Genomic DNA, 19,001 nt, shown 5'->3' on the forward strand with positions numbered 1-19,001 from the left:
AATGGGTGACAAAGATTTTGGGTTATGGCCTTGAAATCATCTATAGAAAAGGTAAGAAAAATGTTGTTGCAGATGCACTCTCAAGAAAGGAAGAGGATGTGGAAGCATTCCTTTGTGCCATTTCTATTATCCAAAAAGATTAGATAACCAAATCAAGGGATGAATGGAAGAATGATGAAGAAGTGTGGGCACTCATTCAAAAGCTGCAGCAAGATCCCAGTAAATCTGATACATTCAGCTAGAAAAATGAATCATTATGGTACAAAGATCGCTTATACCTTTTTAATAATTCCCATCTCAAACAAAATATTATTTTGGAATTGCACATATCTCCCTTAGGAGGGCACTCAGGATGTTTAAAAACTTACCACAAGTTTAAGAAGGCATTTTTTTGGGTTGGACTTAACAAAGCCATAGCTAGAGCACATTACAAATCCATGCTTATAACAAACATATAACGATAGTACTAACCATGGAAGAAAAACCATCAAATCACTATAATAACAAGTGCAAGTGCTCATATATTACAATAGGAAAATAACTCTTATTAACTGATGAAAACTCCAACCAAGTCAGGGATTTCCATGTACCACCCGACCATAGATTTGGATGAACCAAATATTTCTTTGAGCCAATCACCCTCGTGCCATATTCCAAGCATGAGTGTGGGATCTCAAGACATAAACAATTAGGGCTTCCTGGAGATTAAACGACCTCCACCCTCAGGCTAACACGATCTCACCAAAACCAGTCAAGCGATCAAAAATCCCAAACAAGATTGGATGCCCCATAATTTCTTCACCACTACCTTGAGGAATTTGCTTGTCTCTACCCACCTATTCAGGGATTCATGAAGATTAAACCCCCTCCACCCCCAACCCTTGAAAATTTTCCTTAGACCACCTTACTTGGTTCCAAAACCTTCCAACAATCCAAAGCTCAACCAAGAATGAATCCCATCACACCATAGCTATCCAGGAAATGGAAAGGAAAGGCTAAAACCACTGTCAAACTAGGAAAACCCATGCCAATGACATCAAATGTTCCAAATAACTGAATGCATGTACCAAGCATTCACACCCCAGCTAGGAAATCACACATGTAACTTGTTACCTACAAAATCTTCTTGTTGAAACCGCTAATCCAACCTTCTCCATGCTTTCCTTGGTTTTACTTTTCTTTCCTTTTCTTTGCTTGCCTTTCCTTTGCTACACGTGCTCCAAACTGGGAAAAAATTATCAAGTGCTTCTTAGGTTCCTTTTTATCATTGATGTCTCTATTTTCTTTATTTTCCTTCAATTTCATTCTCATGCAAATCTGTGTCTCTTCACTTTCCTTTTCTACTATTTTCCTTTATTTCTCATAAACAAATGCCAATTAATGCCTATTTTCCTTTGGAAATGCCTTTTTCAATTTCTTAGCCATTAATAAACCAAAAGTGACCCCCAATGTGATATTTTCGCCACCTTTCAACTTGGAATATGTGCACCCTGACCTTGGTCTTATTTTTATTTACATAAAAAATCATCCTGGGGCTATTACAAACCCCTCCCCCTTGGGGGAATAGTGTCCTTGGTGTTCTATAACACCTATGACCAAAAAACCGCTGAAAACCAAAAACATATTGTCTATGGAGCTTTATAAGACAACTCGTACAACATTTACAATGACCACTGCTAAAGAAATAGCAAACATACTATTTACTAGAGATTTATAACACAACTCATTATGATATTTACAATAAAAAACCACATATACTTATGAACATTTGCTTCAACCAATAAATAAACATATTTTTCATGGAGCTTTCTAAATCTAGCTCAATACAATATTCACAATAAAATACACATATATACATATGCACATTTGCTCTAACCAATAAATAAAAGGATACGATGCCTGCATTTATAACAAGGAAATCTAGAGGTTCACTGCTCCACCATCAAAGTAATATTAAGATTCACCTCCTTCCCAGGAAGTCCAAAATCTGTTGTTACAACCAAACCTACATCCAATGTCCAACACTATAATCCTTGCACTACATGTTCCCTCAATGAACAATTAGTGACTCATTGTTCCTTCGCACACTCCCAATGTGTGTCTGATTCCATTTGGTAATGCTAATGACCAAACCAAATGTATTCCCCGACCTTCCCTTCTCTTCTACATAGTCCCTCGAGAAATATGATCACCCCCTTCCATGCATTCACTCACCTTCCAAGTTCCCTGACATCCCCTTCCCGAGTGATTCATCCCTTGGCAAGGTTTCCTCGCATTGGAAGGTCTAAAAACCAAAGCATTTCCCTACCTCAAAACCATCATATTGGTCATAGCATGCTCATGGAAATCAATGGACACTTTGGGTACCAACATCCCACAATGGCCCTACTCCTAAATTGTTGTACCGATATACTATTGCACGTTCTAATTCCTTTTACTGTTACTATTAATTTCTTGCAGTCACTTTCAACCACCCAAACTGGGCATTTCAATACTTTCTTGTACCAAGAACAAAATTTCCATTAGACTAAAAATGAATTGAAATAAATTTCAATCATACCTCATTGGTAGCTGGTCAATAAGATGTGCCCACAATTCTATTTACTTATTGTCACAAAAAGTCAACTAGCTATTTGACCAGATCATGAGGTATAAACATATCACATTTGGCTAGCTCAAAATGCAACCATCATAAATAAGAATCATAAATCAGAATAATAAATCACATGCATAATTAAAAACTGAAATAAAATACTGATACTTATCTTTGAAATGGTTTTTTCTTCTACCTTTGTTCTTTGTCCTTTCCATACACACATTGAACCAGTTGTGAAACCTGGAAAGAACCCAGTGCCTTCTCTTCTCTTTGACTACATACAAACATTGGATCAGTTTCTAAACCCAACAAGCATCTAGTGCCTTATATTAACTTCAATCTTGTACACACATTGGATTAGTTTCCAAACCTGACAAGCACCCGTTGCCTTCTCTTCTCTTTAAGAAATAAGGGAATTTGGGGACTAAACTTCTTCCTCCCTAAATATCAACAAGGGAATCCATAGGTTAAACTGCCTCAACCCTCAATATCAGCAAGGGCACCCAAATACTAAACCTCCTTAACCCTCAATATCAACAAGGGAATCTAGAGACTAAAACGCCTCAACCATCAATATCAACAATAATGGCCCAGACAGTCCCATACCTGCTTATCCCATCACATTATACAACACATACACATACACAATGTAAAATATAACACATACACTTACACCCGATGTACAACACCACATATATACCTACACTCGTTGTACAACAAAATACATATACATACACATAATAAAACACAACGATACACTTGCCATGACACAATGACTAGAAAATACACATAACACAGTACCACATATACACAAGAAAACATTTAGGACATGTACATAATACCACATGTGCAACAATATCACATGTACAACATGTACACAACACCACATGTACACAACATCACATATACAACATGTACATAACACCACCTACACGATGTGTACACATCACCACATGCACACAACACCACTTGCATAATGTGTACACAACACCACATGCTCAATACCACATGTAGATGACACCACCTGCACAATGTGTACATAGCACCACCTGCACACAACACCACATGTACAACATGTACACAACACCACATGCACGCAACACCATATGTACAACATCTACACAACACCATATGTAAAACATGTACACAACAAGAATACTACACATCCAGAAACCACATTTTCTCTACCAAGCAACCTTGCTTCTAGTGTCTTTCCACTATCCATGTTTGTCTTAGCATGATGCAAAACACACTACTTTCATTCCGCTAATGTATCCTTTAGCGTTACATGCCATAGCATAAACACAGGCCTATTATAAACACATAATATTAACTCATATCAACATGTTGGGGCTACTCTTACCACTTGATTCCTCATAAAACCAAGAACCTCTTCAGGGCCATTCACCTTCATAAGCAATTATTCATCCACAAGAATGACCCCTGACAACCCTGTCAAACAATGACATACACACATACATATATACATATAAACATTAGCATAAGGAAACCATGATCCCTGACGAATGTATCTTCCAATGACATACATATATACATGAATACATATATATACATCAACATAATCATGATCACAACATAATTACAAGATATCATAAGGTCAAGGTTAAGAGAACTCCCTTTATCCGTGCACACCATGCACAACATTGAGAACAATCGTTCCCAACTTAGCCAAGGCTTAGTAAAGTTTGGGACCCTACCATCTGGTCGAAAGTCTCAAATTTTCATTGGCTCTTATCTCATAACAAGATTCTCACTTGGGATAATCTCCAAAAAAGGAATTATCACGGGCCCTCAATTTGCCCAAATTGTAGACAAGAGGAGGAGACAATAAAGCATCTTATGCAATCTTGCACCACAACACGTAAACTTTGGGAAAAAGTTAGCTTTCGCTGTCAAAAGGAAGGAAGAATTCATGAAGATGTCATAGCCACAGTTCGTAGCTAGGAGCAGAAACCCTATCAGAGCAAGATCTTAAATTTCCTTTGGAAACTCATTCCGGGCTTCCTCATGTGGACCATTTGGAAGGAGAAGAATAGAAGAATATTCAAGGACCAATCTACCCCTATGGAGAATCTCTGGAGAATCATCTGTCAAAACATCAAGGAAACCTTATCTCTTCATACATGGCACCAGGAGGATTTTCCTTCTCTTCCCCAAGAACAAAACATCTGGGCTAATTGGAAAATTTCAGTGGAACCAAACTCATATAGCCAAAGGAACCAATCCTCAGATAGGTCGGTCACCTAAAAAGTGGATTCCCCCACCCAAGAACATGATCCAGCTAAACTTTGATGGGGCCTCGAAAGGAAATCCAGGCAATTCGGGTTTTGGAGGAATTTTCAGAGACTGGAAGGGAACTCCTCTGCTAACCTTCTTAGGATCAAAAGGATGGGACACCAATAACTCGGCGGAACTGGAAGGCCTATGGCAAGGGCTCATTCTAGCTCAAAGCAAGGGATTCCTTCCTCTGGTCATCGAAGGCGACTCTCAGATCATCATAAATATGGTCACCAAAATTTTGCAAGGCACTCCCTCAAGCAAAGTAAGCAGCAGTTGGAGAATGGCGAAGAGGTTGGAGCTCATCGAAACTTGGCTCATCAATCACAGGGCGATCACTCTTAAGAATATCAGATGGGAAGGAAATAAAGTGGCGGACCTTCTAGCAAACATTGGAGTGGAATGTGGGTTGATTCTTCACACAGGTTCTATTTCAGAACTAGCCACTGAAACCCAATATCTGGACTTTCAAATACTGTGAAGAAGGAAATGAAGCAGGAAGGAGAAGAGCACCCGGATGCGGGTGATTCAATTCAAAGTTAATAACTTTATTAATGATAGTGGTGTTTTGTCCTGTCAACTGCAGATGAGCACCCTTCTCCAAGATGGTGTCAGGCACAAGAAGGCTCACCCGTCGCAAATTCAAACCGGCTTGAAGGATGAATTAATGGCTAACCTCAGTAATTTCAAGGCTCAGGCGATATTAATCATGGAGTCTTCAACTTTTCTCCTCATGTTATGCTCTCCAGCTTTGGTGATTGAACACCAGTGTTACTCCTCCCCTGGTCTGCCCTGTTTTGGGAATATAGCTTGTTTTACTCCCTGTAGGCTGTATTCATCCAATACCAACATCCAATCTACTAATCTCTCCTCCTGTAATCGAGTGATGGTGAGGAACAGAATGAGGGGCCATAATGGCGGGAGTCGTGGAGGACGTAGGCGTTCTCAGCTGGCTCAAGCTACCAATCAGTCGAATTCCCGTGCCTTTCAAGCGATGACACCTCAATCTAGCCCCCCTTGTCATCCATATCTATATCATTCCTTTCAGAATTATCATTTTAGGTTCCAGAGTAGTTAAATTAGGCCTATTATCTCTGCAAATATCTCCATTATCTTCACGGAGGAGGAATCCTCGCCTCTTGTTTCAGCTCACACTATGGCAGGATCTTCTCAGGGAGGCTTCAAAATAGCGGGCAGCCCTAGTTTGGAGCGGCAGCAGGATGAGGATGGTCAGGAAAATTTGCAGAGCAATCTACAGGCAGCAGACAAGGATAAGGGGGTAGCTTTGTCTCCAGGTGGCAACCCCCATGGAGCTTCGGCATCGATCGCTGTTGAAGGAAACTCTAGTAGCACTTCTCCGGTTTCGATTCCTCCAGGTGGTGGCAGAGATGGTGATGCTGCCAAGGATGAAAACTTCTGGTATGGCAATGAGTGTCCAGTGGTGGAGGAGCCACTGGACCAGGATGTAATCATGTGACAACACTTGGTTCCCATGGATATCTCCAATGTTTTCTTTTTGACTCATATTTCCAGTTCCTTGACTCTTTGTTTTTGCTGAAGCGGTATGGTGGGGTGACTCTCTGGTTTTGACTATATTCCATGCTGTTTGGTAGTTTGAGGTTCTTATGCTATTTTTGACAGTCTTCATTGTTGCTCAAGTTGACTGATGCTCTTGTTGGGTCCCTTCCTAATCTTCATGTTCCTATATCTGGTTTTCTCAACTCTGTAACTGATTTTCCCAATCATGGGACAGTTCCTGTAAGGTTGAATGCATGCAGCTCTCCTATGTTGAGCCTTCGTCCTCCTTGTAAATTTACTGTTACTCTCTTTTAATAGAATTAGTATTTACTGAGAAAAAAAAACTATAGTGTTATAAATCCTAATCCATAAACCCTAAACCACAAACCCTAAACCTGAAACCCTAAATCCAAAACCGTAAAACCCAAACAATAAACCCTAAACACTAAGAATTTTATAACATTTTAGAAAGCGGTCAGTGGCTTTTATTCAAGTGTTTATTTAAAGAATTTGCTAAAGTGTTATAAAACCTAAACCCTAAATGGCAAACCCCAAACCCTATATCGTAATTCTTAAAGCCTAAAGGATAAACCCTAAAATCATTTACTAAGGTCTTATAAACCCTAAACCCTAAAGACTAAATCTTGAAAGAATTTACTAATGTCTTATAAACACTAAACCCTAAATTCCAAAACCTAAACTCTAAACCCTAAGCCGTAGACCCCAAACCCTAAAACCTAAGGCTTTGATAACATTTTAAAAAGTTTTTTGTATCTTTTATTTAAGTGTTTACTAAAACCATTTAATAAAGTGATGTAAACCCTAAACCCCTAGTCCCTAAACCCTTAACCTTGAACCCCAAACCCTAAATGCTAACAACATTACACTCAGGAAATTGAAGTTGAATGTTCCAACTGGTCGCCTAGGGAAGGGAAAAGAAGAGGAATTCATATTTCAAATATTTCAAATGTAATTCAAGAAGTTCTCATTGCCCATGATACTAGATCTGCTAATTAGCCAACCACCCTTATGGACGAACTTTTATTTCACTATAAGCATTTACATTTTTTAATTTATGGTGTATCAATTTTTTTACAATTTTTGTAAGACTCCAAATCTTCCCTTATTTGTCACAAAGAAGGAGTTAAGGGTAGGGGAGATGTTGGAGGGGCTAGTCGACTTAGTTGACCATCCCAAATAATTCTAGAATTGATATTATAAAGTCAGTCAACTCTCTAGTCAAGTCAACAGTCTAAGTTAGATAGGCTGAATTGGTTTTGGCAATTAAATATAAAGTGACACTTTGTTGGTTCTCTACTACATCATTTCTCTTCTATTCCTATGTTCCTTATCTTCATGTGATTTCTTCTTTTCCTTTCTACTACTAACCAATGGTCATTGTCTAGTATACATCATTTTTTGGAATATTTTACTAAAATATAAAATGTTGTAAAATATTGGTGGTTCTTTCAATGAATTTTAAACTCTTGTAAAATATTAGTGAATCATTCAGTTAATTATAAAATCTTGTAAATTATTGGTGAATTCCTCATTCAATCATTACATCAAGTTATTTTTCCTTCTTATGGATTGATTCTCTAATAGAAAAATAGTTATCCAATTACTTCGCTTCAAATAAACCAACATCTTTAGGACTTGGTGGATCATCGCCATCTATATGTTTTTCAACTACTTGGTGTGTAACTATTATAGTAACTATTGTGTTTTCTTCTTCAACCAAAACTCTAATAATTGTTAATCAATACACAATTTTTTGAAATTACACAAAAATCTCGATGAGATTGGCTAAAAGAGAAAATATGTAATGATAGTTAATTTCCTATTTGATAAGAAAATCAATTAACAAAAATCATATAAAGCCACAATTTTTTAGTTCAAAAATATAACCCACAAAGAAAAATGTTCATTACTTAGTATAACATGTTACAAAATAAGCATCATCAAAGGATTTCAACTTCAAAAATGATAATACGCTAAACAGTCTCTCAATCTCCACTAATTACATGTATTGCTCCTTTAGCCTTTCCCTCAAAAGAATAATTTCATTCAAGGAATGTTGTTCGCATGACAATAGATCCCCTACAATGAGCACATAGGAAGCTAGAGCATAGGTCATTTTTGCATACAAATATCCAAGTAGAACATATTTCCCTTTCCTAATAGATATTTTGAAATAAAATACTAGATAAACAATGGATTCTCTAAAAAGTGAAGAATCATAGGTCATGCAAGAAAGTGAACTAGAAATTAAATTTTTTCCTTAAACCATTAGATATATAAAAAAGAACTAATGATTATGCAAAATATGTGGAATACCCAAAGAATAAACAGAGGCATATATGATTCATAATATCCTATGCTTCTCAAGTAAACATAAAAAATGAACATAAGGCTTCTTATTCAAGAAAAGACATTTACTTTAACCCAACACTTTTTAAATCAATTATAGTTAGATGAAACTAGTCATTCCCATAAAAATGGTTCATTGAAGAATAAGATGAGAACTATAAGTGTTTAAGATACTAATAAAAGTTGAAAAAAAATAAACACAAAATTTTAATCTTGAAAAATGCTTCAAATTATTGGCCAAGATATCAGATCTAAACGTTAAAGAAGTTTCATGTACATTAATTACTATATTTGTGCATATAGGAAATCTTCCTAAATGTATTACTTATCATTTAATTGTAGGATGCTATGTAGGTGAATGGATATGATATGGAGTGATTCATGAGACTGTAGATTTCATTTCCAACAGTGGAGAAGAGAGTGACAGTTTAATATTTGAATTTAAGACATGAATCTAAAATTAACCTGCATATCTCCACCACCTCCTCCTCTTCCTCCACATCCACCATTTCCTCCTCCTGCTCATCCTAATCCACCTCCTCCTCCTCTCCTTCACCTCCACCTCATCCACCATCTCCATCTGCACCACCTTCTCCTCCTCCACCACCTTCTCCTCCTTCTCCTCCTCCACCACCTACACATCCCCCACCAACTCCTCCCCCACCACCTCCACCTCCTCCACCACCACCTCCTCCAACAACACCTCCACCTCCACCTCCTCCACCACCCCCACCTCCTCCACCACCTCCACCTCCTCCACCTCCACCTACACCTCCTCCATCAACTCTTCTTTCTCGTCCTCCACCTCCAACACCCCGTCCACCACCTCCTCTTCCCCCACCTCCACCTCCACCTACTAAACCTACACCTCAACCTCCTCCACCACCTCTACCTCCCCCTCCACCTCCCTTTCCGCATCTGCCTCCTCCTCCACCACAACCTCCTCCTCCTCCTACACCTTCTGCACCTCCACCACCACCTCGTCTATCGCCACTTCCACAACGATCTCCTCTACCTCCCCCTTCACCTGCACCTTCACACTATTGACTCCACCACCACCACCTCCACTTCCTCCACCACCTCCTCCTCCTCCACCTCCACCACCATCTCCTCGACCTCCACCTCCACCTCCAGCTTCACACCACTGACTCCACCACGACCATCTCCACCACCTTTAACTTCACCTCTTCCTCCACCATATCCACTTCCGCTACGTCCTCCTCCTCAACCTCCACCTCCACCTCCTCCACCACCTCCTCCACCACCTCCTCCACCACCTCCTCCTCCTCCTCCACCTCTTCCTTCACCACCTCCTCTCCCTTCACCTCCTACTCCACCTCCTCCACCACCTCTGCCTCCTCCTTGTCCTCCACCTCATCCTCCTCCACCTCCACGTCCACGTCCACCTTCACCGTGACCATCACCACCACCACCTCATCCTCCTCCTCGAACATTTCCTCCTCCAACTCTAGCTGCCCCTTCAACTGAACCTCCTCCTCCTTTGCCTCCTCCTCCTTCACGTCCACCTCATCTTCCACCACCTCCACCACCACCTCCTCCACCTCTACGTCCGCCTTCACCTCCACCTCCACCTCTACCTCCAACCCCTCTTCTACCTCTGCTTCTACTGCCTCCTCCCCCACCTCCTCCTCCTCCACCACCACCACCACCTCCTCCTCCTCTTCCACCACCACATCCACCTCCACACCCTCCTCCACCACCTCCCCCACATCCACCCCCTCCTCCTCCACCTCCGCCTCCTCTTCCTCCTCCACCACTTCTACTGCATCGTCCTCCTCCTCCACCACCTCCTCCACTACCTCCACCACCTCCTCCTACGGCTCCACCTACTCCACCTCCATGACCACCACCACCTCTTCCACCTCCACCTCCTCCTCCACCTCCTCCTCCTCCACCTCCTCCTACTCCACCTCCTCCTCCTCCTCCACCTCCACCTCCTCCTCAACCACCTCGCCTCCTCCTCCTCCACCACCTCCACCTACACCTCCCCCTTGGCCTCCGCCTCCTCAGAAAACCTAAAAGGGAATCAAAATTGCATATCATTTGATTCTCTTTATTTATAATACTCATTGTTTAATTATTTACATTGATAATTCAGATATCAATATATACATGATAGTATAACAAATAATATGTATAACAATTTGCAATATAAATAAGTAATTATGAGGGCAACAATTTAATTATATTTTTTTTGTAAAATTTATACAAATAGTATCAAAATCAGTTGAGAAAAATTCACACAACTCATATTCTTAATGTCCATAACTATTTAAAATCAATAGATTAATCATATAAAATCTTTAAAAAATAAAATAAAAACTCAATTTCCATAGACATAAATTCTAGAAACCTGTAAATATAAGTAACATACAAACACAAAACACAATGAAACATCACAAAACCACCACTAAGTATGATGGAGCACCAATAAAAATGATATTATAATCTCACATATGTGGTCTCAAATGGAACTACAAATATCTTCTAGGTCATTGGAACAAATGAGGTCACCGTGAAGATTACAGAGACAACCATACTCTCTGTATGCCTTAGCTAATAAGATGTGTCTAAGGTATTGGTGTATTTCTGATGTATTAGCTCACTAAGATATATTTCAATAATTGATGACAATTATAACAAAAAAGAAGTTATGATTTTCAATATCAAAGCTGAAAGAGTGGTGATCATAAAAAATAAACACAGTCAGCAACATTTTCCTGTTTTATTTCGAGAAAGATAAAAAATAATTTTAACAATTTTCCAGGAATCCTTATTTCTACATATTTATATTTAAAAATATTAAAAATAGATTTTTATATTTAAAAATATAATTTAAAAAGTTAAATTTATTTGAGTATTAAAATTTCAAAAATATATGATATCAATGCCAAATTCCAATTACTACATTGTTTCTACATGCTTATATTTAAAAATATTAAAATTATTTTTTTATATTTAAAAATATAATTTAGAAGGTTAAATTTATTTGTGTATTAAAAATTTCAAAAATATATAATTTCATTGCCAAATTCCAATTCCAATTAAAAAAAAGTTGAATCTATTTTCGTATTAAAATACAGTTAGAAAAATGAGACATCAATGTGTATCACCCAACCAAGAAACATTTCCAATCCTTCCTTTGACAAACCCCGAAAGAGGTGAATGTTTGCATGAATTTCTATGAAGTCAAGGTAGTAATCTCTGGTTTTGGATCATAATTTTGGGGCTACGGGTATCTATGATTGATGTGTGAACAAAAGTATAATGGAACAATAGTTGCAGAATATTTTTTATAAAATCTATTATAAAACAAGGCTCCAAGAAGATGCATAGTTTCAAATGTACATAAAAAATTATTCATAAAATATATCCATAGTTGTAGAAAAAAATATAAACCCTACTACTTTAAAATTAAAACAAGGCTCCAAAAAGAGGTAGGGTTTAAAATGTGCAAACAAAATTATCCATAAACAATATCCATAGTTGCAGAAAAAATTTATAAACCCTACTTTAAAACAAGGATGGAAGAAAGAAATGGCCTCCTTACCTCCAGCCTGATTTGAAGTAGAGTTATGAGGTGTTTGGTGCATTGAGGGTGGATTGAACACACGACCTTCATATATATAGTCTGATGCTCTCCCAACAAAGATACAGACTGTGACACTCTACTACAAAGATATAGAGGAGCATGGATCGAACACATGACCGTCATATATTCAATGTGATGCTCTTCCAACAAAGATAGAGATGCAACAACATTGTGGATGGAACATACGACCTGTGTGGATGGAACACACGACCATCATATATTCAGTCTGACATTCTCCCAACAAAGATACAGAAGCAACAACATCGTTGATCGAACACATGATCCTCTCCCAACAAAGATACAAATACAAAGGCAACAACATTGTGAATTAAAGACACGACTTATGGTGAATTGAAATAATTGTGCACATTTTACCATTGGGAGAGATTGCTATTTTGAAATCCCACTTGCACAATGAGGAAATGGCTATGAAGTAAACTGCTCGGATTCAAATTCCTCTATCAGCTCTTAACTAAATGCTAGGGTTGAAGAGATTACAATTGTGAAATCCGCACGACTCGAATTCTTTTACCAGATATTAACTAAACGTGAGGGTTGAGTTCAAGAAATACCGCCAGGAAACGGCTCGAATTCTTCTACCAATTCTAACTAAAGGTTAGGGTTGAGTTCAAGAAAGGCTAATTACAACCGCCCAAAAAGGAAAAAAGTTATTCAAAAATCTTAACTAAACGTGAGGGTTGAGTTCAAGAAATACCGCGCGGAAACGGCTCGAATTCTTCTCCCAATTCTTAACTAAAGGTTAGGGTTGAGTTAATTACAACCGCCCAAAAAGGAAAAAAGTTATTCAAAAAAGCAAAGAGTTACTCAAAAAGCAAAAGTTACCTAGTTTTAGAATGCAGAATATTAATTATATTCGTGAAATCTCCAAAAACAAAAAGAAAGGTAACCTTAAAAAAAATTTAAAAGTTATCTAAATTTAAAATGCAGAATATTAATTATATTCGTAAAATCCCCACAAATAAAAAGTTACCTAATTTTAGAATGCAGAATATTAATTATATTCGTGAAATCTCCGCAAACAAAAAGAAAGGTAACCTTAAAAAAATTAAAAGTTACCTAAATTTAGAATGCAGAATATTAATTATATTCCTGAAATCTCCACAAACAAAAAGAAAGGTAACTTTATGAAAAATAAAAAAAATTAGAAGGAACATTTAATTTCTTTTGACGTAAGAGATCGGTAATTTCAATGTTAGAAAGATGGAATGGTTGACGACAAAGCAAAAAAATTAAAAGTTAAATTTTAAAATAACATTTATTTTCTTTTAAAGTAAAAAATTAGTAATTTCAAAGTAAAACATGAAAGATAGAACCCATTTCTACCTAAATTGTGGCTTGAAATTTACATATAGATAAAATATAGAACAAATTTCTACCTAAATTGTATCTTGAAATTGACATATAGTAACCTTGTTATAATAGATAATTTAGAACACACCTTAAACGTGGAGGAACAATAAATTCATTCAAATCTACTTGACATATAACCCTATAAACTAGTTGTGTATACAACCCTTTGTTCTCAATAACATTATGATGTTTTTGAATATGGATAGTAGACTTCAATAAGAGTATTTAATTTTTTTTGACATGTTTATATTTTGGTGTATGTTGTCAATGGAGATACTTTGTTCTCCAACTTTAATTTGAATATGACAACCGAATTTAACGAGATAAAGAGTTTACTTGGTAACAATTAGTTAAACTTTGAATTGAATATGTATTAGAAAAACAATTTACATGACTGTTAACATACTTTTGTGTGAGATTTTGTAGGATAAAACAAAGGTGACTACTCCAATATAACTAAAAAATTATCACAAGCTTACAAGATCGAAGAAAATTGAAACGAACATAAATTTTTTGTACTTCAAATTATATTCTTGTTTCAATAATTATAATGCTTAAGATGGACCAACTAATCTCCAAAATTGTTGTTCTCAAGAATTACTATGAAGGTGTGAATCACTTATATTTTTTTCTAACCTAGAAATGATTACTTATCTTCAATTTATTCCTTGACATATCCATATTGAAACAATCCTTGCAATTATCATTATCTTGCATACCCAAATCCTAATTCAAATATAGAATATAAAATGTTGTGCCCAATATTTTTATGCATGATATTCTCTATACATATAGACTAATTCTTAAAATGTTATAATAATTAGTTACGCTAATTAATAAAAATATAATATATTATATATTCAGAGTTGTTTTCAACTAGGATTAAGACTTTGCATCGACACAAAAAATATTTTACAACAATAATAAATGAATAATATTTGTTTAATATTAATTATCAATATGATTATAATAATAAATTATATTAGTTAATATAAATATAGAATATGCCATTTTGTATTTAGCGAATCTAATTTATAATTTAATATTATTGTATTATGAATCACCCTTAATGATGCAAAGGAATATTGAAAGAATAGAATATTATGAAAAATAAAACACTAAATATAAATAATATTATTTCTAATAGAATAAATATTATATAAATATTGTTTGAAAAAAAAAGTACAATCTTACTTATAAAAGAATTGGCCTTTTCATTAGAATCCATTAGTACAATTTCAAGAAATATTGTGATCTTTCATTGTTTCAAATTAGCTAGAAACAATTCTGTGAAAAAGGCCATTTTTCTATCAGTTAGACTACGAGAGAAAGAAAGAAAAGAAAACCTCTATTATCAATTTTTCAAAGATATTTTTTTTTGTGTTTCCAAATTTTTCTAACTTTAGCGGTAATTGCTAATTGAATATTCTATCCATACCTACTTTGACATGATAAAATAGAGTAGAAATGAGTTTTATATGTTATTGTATATATGCCTCTCCATTGTCCTCTTTATAAACACCATCATCCATGCACATTACAAAGTTTTGTAGTGACTAACTCAGAGCACCAATGGATTCCATGGAATCCTTTTCCGTTAATTTAGGCACTCAATTGAGCTTTCGAGGTCTTAAAATACACATTTCCGCTACCACTTATGTAAAAAATTTTGCAACAGCTTTTTGTACTCTAGCGAAATTAGGGAAAAAATTGTCCTTGTGATGCAGGAGCATCCTGACACGTCAATGGAAACAATTTAGAGAAGAAGACAAGTGGACGATCACGTGGACACCCAGGCCAGCCACAACTGAATTCTGTTCAAGGAACTAAATTTAGTTAAAAAATCAGTTAAAACTGAATGCATGTGTAATAAAAACTGTAGGATTCTTGAGAGAATCAAGAAGACGAGAATAGGAAAACTGGTGCCTACGAGAGAGGGGAAAAATTTAGTCGCTTGAGGAATTATGGATTAAGGCTGAGATGCCTTATATTGTAACCTGACTTTGTAAATTATAAAAAATGTGTTTGTGTGAATTTGTAGGCAATTGCTTCATTGTGAATTTATCTCTGTGTATCTGTGTAGCTTTTGTTTGAATCGTTTGCTTTGTTATTTGGGTTCCTGAAGAGCTCGATTCCGGAAGCTGGAAGCTTGGAGGACTAACAGAAATGGCTTAGGTGGGCGTAGAGTCTGCCATTCCAGAACTGTCTTCAAGCGGGAAGGTTGAAGGATCCACAGGAAGGAGCAACGTTCTAACCGGCCTCGCCCGTGGTGGGCAGTAGATACAGCTTTGCCGATCGGCTTACATAAAGGCCATCGAGGTTCTGGTAGAGTTGGCCTCGTTGCAGACCTCGTTTCTGACACTCGACGAGGCCATCAAGGCCACGAATCGCAGGGTCAATGCGCTCGAGAACGTGGTCAAGGGAACAGACTTGGAGAACAAGGAAATCGATACAGCAATGCACGAAGCACAGGATAACGAGGGTAAGGATAACGAGCACCAGGATGAGCGGGTTGGAAATAATGTAGTCAGTGGTGAGCAGAGCCAAGGAAATGAAGCTGCTGAAGGAGCAGGATTCCGTGAAGAGGGTGTAGAGGGAGACGGAGTTGAAGACCAGCATGACGTGGAAATGCCAGCCATGGTCAAGGAGCAGATAAAGCAGAAAGAGTTTGAAGTGTTTGTTGGTGGACTTGATAAGGACGCCGATGAAGAGGATCTCAAGAAGGTGTCTGGCGAAGATGGCGAAGTTGTTGAGGTCAGATTGGTAAGTGAGACCTCGCTGTCAAAAAGAGGTGACTCTGAGAGGCTTCGTGGGCCCATAACCCACAGGCCCAAGATCGAGCGTGTAAAAATACTGAAAATGGAGACACCCCAGACTCCGTTTTCATCAAGTGGTATCAGAGCGGGAAGATTTTCTGCGGAGAGGAAGAAAGGAGGTACGAAGAAAAAGAGGTACAGTTTGTTTGTGAAGGTGAGAAGATTGCAGCAAACCTGGAGCAGGAGTGCTCAATTGGTTCGAGAGGAGAGAACCGCAGAGATGCCGAGAGGACTAAGCTCAGCAGAGAAGCTTGGTAGGGCATCTGGTAGCAAGGAGGACTTGCTATGGCAGAGGTTTGGTTGCAGCTCACAGAAGGCAGTTCCACTGACGAAGTGAAACAGTGAAACTCATATGACCAGGAGGTCATAATTTTTGTACCTCGGAAGCATATGACCAGGAGGTCATAATTTTTCTACCTCGGGAGCATATGACCAGGAGGTCATAATTTTTCTACCTCGGGAGTATGATGCAGGAGCATCCTGACACGTCAATGGAAACAATTTAGAGAAGAAGACAAGTGGACGATCACGTGGACACCCAGGCCAGCCACAACTGAATTCTGTTCAAGGAACTAAATTTAGTTAAAAAATCAGTTAAAACTGAATGCATGTGTAATAAAAACTGTAGGATTCTTGAGAGAATCAAGAAGACGGGAATAGGAAAATTGGTGCCTACGAGAGAGGGGAAAAATGTAGTCGCTTGAGGAATTATGGATTAAGGCTGAGATGCCTTATATTGTAACCTGACTTTGTAAATTATAAAAAATGTGTTTGTGTGAATTTGTAGGCAATTGCTTCATTGTGAATTTATCTCTGCGTATCTGTGTAGCTTTTGTTTGAATCGTTTGCTTTGTTATTTGGGTTCCTGAAGAGCTCGATTCCGGAAGCTGGAAGCTTGGAGGACTAACGGAAATGGCTTAGGTGGGCGTAGAGTCTGCCATTCCAGAACAGTCTTCAAGCGGGAAGGTTGAAGGATCCACAGGAAGGAGCAACGTTCTAACTGGCCTCGCCCGTGGCGGGCAGCAGATACAGCTTTGCCGATCGGCTTACATAAAGGCCATCGAGGTTCTGGTAGAGTTGGCCTCGTTGCAGACCTCGTTTCTGACACTCGACGAGGCCATCAAGGCCACGAATCGCAGGGTCAATGCGCTCGAGAACGTGGTCAAGGGAACAGACTTTGAGAACAAGGAAATCGATACAGTAATGCACGAAGCACATGATAACGAGGGTAAGGATAACGAGCACCAGGATGAGCGGGTTGGAAATAATGTAGTCAGTGGTGAGCAGAGCCAAGGAAATGAAGCTGCTGAAGGAGCAGGATTCCGTGAAGAGGGTGTAGAGGGAGACGGAGTTGAAGACCAGCATGACGTGGAAATGCCAGCCATGGTCAAGGAGCGGATAAAGCAGAAAGAGTTTGAAGTGTTTGTTGGTGGACTTGATAAGGACGCCGATGAAGAGGATCTCAAGAAGGTGTCTGGCGAAGATGGCGAAGTTGTTGAGGTCAGATTGGTAAGTGAGACCTCGCTGTCAAAAAGAGGTGACTCTGAGAGGCTTCGTGGGCCCATAACCCACAGGCCCAAGATCGAGCGTGTAAAAATACTGAAAATGGAGACACCCCAGACTCCGTTTTCATCAAGTGGTATCAGAGCGGGAAGATTTTCTGCGGAGAGGAAGAAAGGAGGTACGAAGAAAAAGAGGTACAGTTTGTTTGTGAAGGTGAGAAGATTGCAGCAAACCTGGAGCAGGAGTGCTCAATTGGTTCGAGAGGAGAGAACCGCAGAGATGCCGAGAGGACTAAGCTTAGCAGAGAAGCTTGGTAAGGCATTTGGTAGCAAGGAGGACTTGCTATGGCAGAGGTTTGGTTGCAGCTCACAGAAGGCAGTTCCACTGACGAAGTTAAACAGTGAAACTCATATGACCAGGAGGTCATAATTTTTGTACCTCGGAAGCATATGACCAGGAGGTCATAATTTTTGTACCTCGGGAGCATATGACCAGGAGGTCATAATTTTTCTACCTCGGGAGTATGATGTAGGAGCATCATGACACGTCAATGGAAACAATTTAGAGAAGAAGACAAGTGGACGATCACGTGGACACCCAGGCCAGCCACAACTGAATTCTGTTCAAGGAACTAAATTTAGTTAAAAAATCAGTTAAAACTGAATGCATGTGTAATAAAAACTGTAGGATTCTTGAGAGAATCAAGAAGACGAGAATAGGAAAACTGGTGCCTACGAGAGAGGGGAAAAATGTAGTCGCTTGAGGAATTATGGATTAAGGCTGAGATGCCTTATATTGTAACCTGACTTTGTAAATTATAAAAAATGTGTTTGTGTGAATTTGTAGGCAATTGCTTCATTGTGAATTTATCTCTGCGTATCTGTGTAGCTTTTGTTTGAATCGTTTGCTTTGTTAT

This window comes from Pinus tabuliformis, chromosome 1_2 (genome assembly GCF_031772625.1).
Source record: "Pinus tabuliformis cultivar Carrire ecotype Pingquan chromosome 1_2, CPIR1, whole genome shotgun sequence".
NCBI lineage: Eukaryota > Viridiplantae > Streptophyta > Pinopsida > Pinales > Pinaceae > Pinus > Pinus tabuliformis.